The following is a 9,595-nucleotide window of genomic DNA, read 5'->3' on the forward strand; positions in this document are numbered from 1 at the left end:
TGAATACAGGGTCAGGAGAAAACACTGGGCCCGGGCATGGCGGGTGTTTTTGTCTTGTTTAGTTGTTTAAGGTATGGCCAAGTACTGCAACTTTGTGCTCCAAAAAGCTTACCTCTAACTGACCTGATCATGACCTTGATCACCCGTCATCCTACAGCCTAAGGGGTGGTCTCCTCTCGGAATGTTTTAAGGCACACGGTTTTTCCAATGAGTTCACTCTCAGAGGGTTTTTTTGTTGTGTTTTGTTTTCCAGTATTCCTGTGGGGGTAGGCCCTGACGCTGATTTGGGGCCATGTTCTGAACACACATTTCCCCCCCCCCCATTCCAAGTTATGTCATGCGGGGGAGGGGTGTGCCCGCCTACCCCGACGGCACAGCATCCCAACAGAACACTGGACTCACCAGCTCGCTATCCAGACCCTGCTTCACCCCTCAGCCTCCCTCCTCATCATCCATCACCAACATGGAAACATGTCCTTTCCTCTACCACTGCCCTCACATGGAAGAAAACAGAACTGGCTCTCAGTTAGCTTCTGGTAATACAAGTTAGAAACAGGTGAATAAGGCACAGAGATAGCAAACCTTTTTTTCAGACCTGTCTTATCTGAACATCTATCTAGAAGAAGATATCCCCAGCGTTGTCGGAAAACAACCAGATTAAAAAAAACAACAACAACAACTCCTAAGATTGTTTATTTTTTTCCCCAGACCCTTAGAATGGAGGCAGAAGATTACAGAAGGTAGGGAAATAAAGCAGCCTCGTCTCCAGATGGGGTGTTGGGCACCTGAACTGCATGGCCATACTACAGATGAGCAGAGTAGGGTCTGCAGAAGAAACTTCCAGACAAAGGACAGAAGCACGGAGGAAGATGGAACGTCAATACTGGCGCCTTCTGTGTTCCTAAACACTGGCTTTTAGTGACCTTGACCGTTATATATTCCAAGGAAATGTCAGAAGACATCTTTGTGCACACACACACATACACACTCATACAAGTCAATTTTACAGGCAAATCTAAATTATAAAATATTTCAAATATATTTTCAAAAGCTGAGACAGTATAATTAATGGAATAATCTTCCAAAGAGCTTATTCATACCAATCATTTCTCAAGCAACATACAGAAAAATAATCTTTGTTTATATAAATTAAAATGAGTTTTTGTAATCTAAGAGTGTGTTTATTACGTTGGTTGTTACTGTTTTGATTATGTATTATACAAATATATCATAAAAGATGCAAATAATATCTACATCTTGAAGTTTAAGCAAACTTTCATTTTAAATCTTTATTTTTTAGGTCTCCCAAGTGGACAAAACGAACACTGACACAATTTCTGAAGGAGACATGGGTGGCATGGAAAAATGAGAGATGTTTATGAAATTCAATAGATACCAAACCTCAAGTAAAATTTACCCAGGAGTGGAAACACTACAGAGATAAACATGGAGACCAATTCGTCCAGGTTCTCCAAAGGAAAATAAAAAACCGTGGGGATCAAGAGAAAAATATTATATCAAGAGGCACTACCAAGTCCTGTACAGTTACACTTAAATTCTCCAGAACCCAGCTCTCCCAGAGTCTTCCTCACCTGAAGAAGTTGCTCAACAAGGGTCCACAACCCTGTGTCTAACGAGCTTCTTCCCATCTCCCTGAGACAGAACCTTAAGTTTCTCATCTCCGCCTTCTCTCCTAAAAGCTCTCCCAAGGCCTTCCCCACCCTTTCTCTGAACAGAAATCTCACCTTAAACTTTCTCAGTTAGAATCTAACCTCAACTCTGCACCCATCTCCAGTTTCCCTCTTAAGACAAACTCCCCGGCCGGAGCTCTAGAAGCCCCCACCTTGTGGGCTTCTTGAGGACCTCGGTCCTTCTGCCTTCTTCTTTCTTTGTAACTGCTTCTCAGTATCTTATCCTCTGTTGGATCACTGTGACCATCGTGCAACCATGCTTGCTATTTGTTCTACGACAAACACATAAACAAATAACAACAATAAAACCAAATTCCCTTTACTAGATTTTCTCTTTTACTACTATCCCATTTTTTTTTTTTTTTTTTTTTTTTTGCTTCTCATGCACAACCATGTTTTTCAAAGGAGCAGGTCCAATATTCATCTTCACATGTTCACCAGCCATTTGCCTTCAACCTCTTCAATATAACTTATGTCCCTCAAGACACTGGCCTTGTCCAGGTGACAATCTCATGGATCTCATCTTAACCTCTCAGCAGCATCTGATACAGCTAAAGCCTCCCTCTACCATTATTGTCATGACATCCATGACACCCCACATTCTTACATTTCCTCCCAATCCACTGGGTGCTGCACTGACGTCTCCTCCCCCTTTGTCTCATCTCTAAATGTTAGTGTTCTTCACGAATTTGTCCTGGGCTCTCTTTCCTTCCCTTCATAGAGTATCACATTCGTCCAATCACTTTAGATACAATTATATAGCTGATAACTCACGGATTTATGTGGCCACATAAAATCCACATATTTAACTGCCAACCCAGCCCTTCCACATGAGTGTCTATTGTATTTAAAACCTAATCTGTTTTAAAGCATTCTTAACTCCCCCCACACAACCTCTTACACATTTCTTCTCAGGGAAATGGACCGCCATTAACCCAATCCCTCAAACCAGGAATCACTCTTGATTTCACCGTCCTTCTGCCCTACGTTCCTTCCTTCCTCTCATTCTACCTCAGCACATCTTTCAACAGATCCTATTCTATTTCCAAAACATAGCTCACATGTCAGTCCATGTGTCTCTACTTCAGTTGAGTTCACCATCATGTCTTAGGTAGACATTTGAAATAGCTCCCTACCTAGTCTCTCTGCATTCACACGTTCTCTTCTACAATTTATTCCTTCTGATCTTCATTAGTGAGAGTGACCTCTTTAACCCAACATCGAATCAGGTCATGTTCCTTGTCAAAGTCCTTCACTTGACTTCCCATTGAAGTTGAAGTAAAATCAAAACTTTTCCCATTGCCTCCCAGCCTCAGGATAGCAACAGGAAGTCTAAATCGCCTCTCTCTGTGACCTTGTCTCCTTTCAGTCTCACTCAGTTCCAGCCACACTGTCTCCTTGCATCCTTCATTGATGTCACCCTCTGCTCTTCAAGTGGTTGGTCCTTTCTCATTCCTCAGGACATGGAGGGACCTTCCTGCTTCCCTAACTCAAAATAGATGCTCTCCCACCCTGTACCACCACTCTACCTCTCTCCCCTGTTTGTTTCCTTTGGAACATTTACAACAAACCTTAATTATTTCAATTTATTCTACTCAAATAGTTCTTGCGGTGAAGTCATACCTTTTACTTTTGTATTTGAAAAATTGGATAATTTCTATTTATTCCGCCTTGTCTACAATAACCCTCTGAATAATCCCCTTGCCTGCCTTGTCTCTCTCACCTCCAACTCATCCTTCACATTGATGGCATTATTTTCATTCATTACATTTAAGTTGTTGAGGTCTTTTCCTGCCTATCTTTGTTGCTAGACTGTAAGCTCCTTGAAGGCAGGAGACCATCACTAGAATTTGCCAATGTTTTCCCAGACTGATCATCACATAGCAGATGCTAAGTAAGTATTTGTTGCTAGAATGATAAGGAATTAGGATGCTAACAGAAATAAAACTTCTCAGCAAGGTCAGAACAGGTAGTACAAAGCCAATGCGATCAAACTTAAAAATTTTATTCATAAAAAGTACCTTGAGTTCTTGGATTCGCTCTTTATATACCAGCGACATAATAACTAAAATAAACCGGACATCCAGTTTTCAGATCCTCAGCAAAGTAGGAAAGTGCCTGTCGTGCCAAGTCATTCCAATGCTGGGAAGAGAGAGATGTACTGAGGACGGGAGTCATGTCTATTTCATGCCTTTGTTTCCCCAGAAGCTGGCACGTTGTCTGACCCATAGCAGACAGCTTCATATGTGTTGAATCAATGAACGAACAAATGTAACCTCTGGTAGACAGAGGTAACCTAGTGACCTCTTGTAAACAGAGGGAAGGACAAAGGACCAGGTAAGGACAGAAGAATCAGTGATTCATGTACTTGGAGATCATAACAACAACTGGGAGGGCCAAGTCTTGAATGTTATGTGGCACTAGAATGAGCAGAAAAAGTAAAGAAAGCTGACCACATGGCTTGTACCATCACTTACAAGAAAATGCTCCAGAGATCCCGAACATTCTGACTTTTCTAGAAAATCACTTGAAATTTAAAGAGCTAGTCATTTTCCTTAAACAGGTATGAGCGACTTGGAATTCAATGACTCTCATTTGCAGTTAATACATGGTCAGAGCCTTCTCTAAACACAATCAACTGAGAAATACAACAAAAGCAAAACCCTACCCTGAAGGCGACAAAGACAGAGGATTCCTTACGTGTCTGTGAGGTGTTATGTTACATTTACTTCAACTCCTCAATTACTCACCACCCAACTGTAGCTAGATATCTTTACCACCATTTTTCATAAGAGAAAACTCAGATTTAGAGAAGCACAGTGATTGGTGCATGGTCCCTCAGCAGAAATGACTGACGGCCACACACATTCAGCCCTTCTAACCGTACTTGTTTCCCACACACCACAATGGCTTTTCCTTGCTCCTGGGTGGAGCGCCTCTGCGGTGACTTTGCCTTTTATGCCCCCCTTGTGGAGAGGCACCAGAAAGAAACCTGAAGGTCCCCTAAGTTGTAAGTGAACGGTGAAAAACATTCAGATGGTACGTTGTTACCACTCTGCATATTTTCCAGTTTGGGGTCTCATGTGCTTATATTAACCAGGGCACACAACCCCAGCATGAGGGGAGCTTGAATAATTTGTGTCTTTGTTTACATAGCAAAAGGACCAAGCTATTAAATACCTGGAAAGCCGATCCCTCTTTATCTGATCTACACTTCAACAGCCTATCTGAACCCACCAGAGCCGCGTCACAGAGAAGCAGTTCATTCCAGTGGTTAGAAACGTGGGCCCTGGGGCCAGGCTGCCTCATTAAAACTTGGCTTCCCCACTTACCAGCTGGGTGACCTCTAATAAGTTACTGTACCTCTATGAGCCTCAGTCTCCTTACCTATAAAATAAGAATAACTGTAAGGTTGTCGTAAGGAAAAAATAAGCAAATATATGACAAACTATATAGCCCAGGGGTCAAGCCAGTTCATGTCCTGCTTTTGTAAGCTGATCTGTATTGGAACAAAGCCATGCTCAACTGTTTACAGGGTGTTTGCAATCACTTTTGCTCTACATAATGGCACAGTTACGTAGTGAAAACATAGAACTCATGGTCCCCAAAGACTAAAAGATTTAGCATATTTCCCTTCCCTGAAAAAGTTGATTAACTCTTGAGTTAATATATGTAAAGCCCTTAGAACAGTCACCGGCATTGCTTCTCAGCCTTCCAGCTAAGATCAGGTGTAGAACAGTCAGTGGCGCCTCATAAGTACTCTATCTACCTATTGATCTATCTATCTATCTATCTATCTATCTATCTATCTATCTATCCTATCCATCCATCCATCTATCCATCCATCCATCCTTCCATCCATCTATCTCTATAATCTCTCCATCAATCCATCCATTCATCCATCTATCTATCCATCCATCCATCTCTATCATCTCTTCATCAATCCATCTATCCATTCATCTATCCATCCATCTCTATATCTCTTCATCAAACCATCCAACCATCCATCCATTCATCTATCCATCCATCCATCCATCCATCCATCTATCTATCATGATTATCTATTATCTATCTGCCTGCCTGTCTAGCTTCATGTGTGTGTGTGTCATACATATTAGTTGGCAGGAAGTACTAGGATATATGCTGTAGTGCTAGCTCTCCAAGGTCATTCATTCCCTATCCCCACACAGAGGCCCAGAGGTTGGGAACCATGGGTGAAACAGTCCTGGAATTGGATGTGATTATCCTTATAAAATTCCTTGAGCCCTTTAGTTTCAGGGAAATCAAAATTAAATTGAAAGAAAATTAACAGAAAGGACTTCTTCAGAAGAAGTGAGTCTCATGGAAACATGTAACTGTGTATCTTTTGTGTGCAGACTGTATATGCAGCTAAATGACAACAAGTCAAACTCCTCTGGGGAAAAATCACATGCTCACAGTCTACTGACATCAGGACTGGCCATGTGACTTAGTCTGGCCAATGATGAGTAATGCCTAAATAGACAAAGAATTACAACATAATTTGATGTTTAACTGGGACTCTTGAGGACATTCAGTTGAGAAATGTGGAGGATGCAATCCTTTGTCTCTGGCCATCTGGAGGAGGAGGAGGAGTCAGGGCTAATGGGCCCTGGGGAGGCAGGATGCCTGGGAAGTCAGACAAAAAGAATGGGCTTTTGAGGCTGGCCAGCGAGAGGAGCCCCTGCAGAGAACCCAGGTCAAGCAGCTGACAAAGGAAAGACCCTGGAAGTTGGAACATCTTTGTAGTAAATCTGGAGAGTGAAAATACTATGATTTTCCAAAATTAGATAACAAAACTTTTTCCCATGCTTTTGAGCAGTTATAACCATTAAATACGCCATGTTATTATTAGTATTATTATTTTTATTTTAGAGAGAGCATGCGTGGGGGAGAGGGCCAGAGGGAGAGAAAGACAGAATCTTTAAGCAGGCTCCAGGCTCAGCACAGACTCCAACACAGAGCTCCCTCCCACAACCCTGGGATCATGACCTGAGTCAAAATCAAGAGTCCAGCTCTCAACTGAGCCACCCAGGCACCCCCTAAATACACCACATTACTAAGTAGAAAGTTTGTATGCCAGTGTTGAATTGACCCTTTGCTCTTACACATTTATTCCAAGCCACCTGGAATTACTTCATAGGTGCTCCTTTTTGGGGCAGCCCATGCCCTCTCCATATGGCTCAGAAGGCTCTCACCCCCACCTCCATGGGCCTGCAGGTCAGCTCAGCCAGGCCACGCTTCCTGCAACCCCTCATTTGTCTTCTTGGTTCCTAAGCGACTCTTCTTGGCAAACTACTCCACCTGATACGTAAACCAGTTGCTTACCTGCTCTACTGGCTCATATCTCCTTTCCCGCCTTTCAGATCAGTTCTAGTAAACTGTTCCCACATCCTCCTCATTGACCACGTTTGTTATTTCTTCTAAATGAAACTTGTTGGCTTTCCCGGCCATGGCTTTTGGCTGGGACTCTGGGCCCATGTGATAGTTGGGTTGCTCATACAGGTGAACGCACAGTTTTCCTCCAATGGACCCTGCACCTTTGTGACCTCCAAATTACTTCCCAGTATCATTTCTTTCTTTGTCCTCTCTCTCATGTGCCCTAATGTTGGGAATGATGAGAAGGAGCTAAGACACTGGAATCTGCCATCTAAAGAGATCATTTCTGCTCACTTGGAAACAATATAGATGGTTTTCCATATTTACCCAAATGAAACTGGATGATAGAATCTCAGAGCTGGGAGAGCCGGGGACATCTCAATGATTATCTCTGTGTTAAACTAGGCGTTTATGACAACATGTAGTCATTCACAGCCTCTGTCGACCTCATGTCCACGAAGCCTCCCAGTCTAACATGAGACACGAGCTTCCAGTGCAGACAAAGAAAAAGGACCAATGGTGACAGAAGTCCCCAGGGATGGAAACCAGGCTGTGACACTGTCCCTGCCACTGTGAACAGGTTCCTCAAACTCTGCTTGTCAAACAGGGACAGCAGCAATGCCTGCCTCCCTGCACCCTGGAAGGTTCTAGAAGAGTGGGCCTTTGGAAGCACGTGTTCACGCAGCGGAAGTGGGCGCCCCTTTACAGGTTTGAGTTTGCAAGGGTAGCTCTGGCTGTGCGTGAGGCCTCCGAGGAGCTGTGCCAGCTTCCAGAACTGCTGACACCAATGCTGACGGATGTGCTCCTGGGCGAGGCCGGGTGACTGCAATAACCAGGCTTCAAAGGCCTTTTGGACACAGGAGGGCAGAAGTAGTAACTGAAATCGCCCCCAAACGAGTCCAGGACTATAGCCCACTGTAGAATCTGCCTATGCCTGGTTGTATTAATATGTATCATTCTCTACACGAATGGAGATGTAGAGAAAGCAGCTCACAAGATTAAAAGGAAGTTGAGCAAGGAGTGGGGGGATAGAGAGGAAGGGAGGCAGGAGAGAGTGAGAGGGAGAGAGGGATGAAAAGAGAGAGGCTACCAAGGAGAGTGGGGCCCTAGATGCCGGGGCTCCCTCTAGGAGGCTAAACACAAAGGGGAGGAAAGCCAGGAGCAGCTGAGTAGGCAGACTTAAGCAAGGACCCCTAAAAGGGCATGGTCCAAATGTCTGGGAACAGTGTACCTTTTCATACTTGGAAATGTGGGCTGCTCCTGCCCAAAGCCCACCCAGGAACCAGCTGTAGCTCCCAGCACTCAACAAGACCTTCGTTTGTCAGCATCCGCCACAGCAGCCATCCGCTGGCCCAGAAGAAAGGTGTTCGGTGCCACCCAACTGAGTCGGGCCCATCTGGGTGTCCCCTATGGGCATCTCCTCACCTCGCCGTTGGTGCTTCCCCCACCAAGGCCGCCCTGTCCACTCGTGGCCCTTCTGGGCCACCTGAGAGCATGGATGGCCGTGGACACCCCGGCGGCACTTTGGTGAACCGGGTTCTTCTTGACTTGACCCTGGCTTTGGAACTTGGCTGCTTTGGCTCAAAGCTGGAAGCTTGTTCGTGGCCTTTGTTTTCCTTTTAGTAACGCCTCTTAGGCAGTCGATTCACCACATAGCCTTTATCAACCTCGGTGCACCCCATCAATAGGCATGGCAGGAAAGAGGGGTCCAGCCTGGCTTTCTACATGTGCCTATGTAGCAAGGTCTCTGCTAAGTGTCCCCTCGTTCTCTGCGGCACTGCTAACCTTGTGACAAAGAAAGGAAAAGAAAAAAGGGCTGCAACAGTGCTGCCGCCGGTCTGAATAAAAAAAACCAAAGTCGATGTTCTTTGCCAAAAGAGCACACTTTGATACACTTCAGAGATTTCAAAATTCCCCAGCCCTCACTCATATATGTTTTAAACCAACACATTTAATTCAATTAGCAGTTTATATAAAAACCTTAAAGGTAAATGGCTCCTCCAAAGTCTGAGGTTTGATATCGAGTCAAAATTCTTTTTAGAAACACATTGGTTAAAGCAAATTCTGATGTGACCCATGAAAATTAATAAAGGGAAACCTCACTAAAATGGAGTTAGAAGGCCAGAAGGGGAGGCCAGAGGGGAAGCTGTACCAATCCACATCAATTACAGGAAGAGCTGTCAATTACAGACTCAACAGAAGAATCTTCAACAGTAAAGAATCATCTGTTACCGGTCCCAACAGGGAAAGATGTACTCTGCATCTCCTACAAGCAGTCAGCCACCCCTGCAAATCAGCCAGCAAGAAGCCATCATCACCTTGAACACTTGCTTTTCTCCAAACGAGTTTTACTCAAAGCAACCTCCACCTTCTTCTCCATAAAACACCATCCCTCTCCTTAGTTTGTTGGACTTGTTTATGGTTTTGCCATAGTTTGAAAATTACAGTTCCCCGCTATTCCAGAATAAATGCATTTTGGTGGTATGATAACTGCCTGTTTTATTTTT

Source organism: Lynx canadensis, chromosome C2 (assembly GCF_007474595.2).
Source record: "Lynx canadensis isolate LIC74 chromosome C2, mLynCan4.pri.v2, whole genome shotgun sequence".
Classification (NCBI taxonomy): domain Eukaryota; kingdom Metazoa; phylum Chordata; class Mammalia; order Carnivora; family Felidae; genus Lynx; species Lynx canadensis.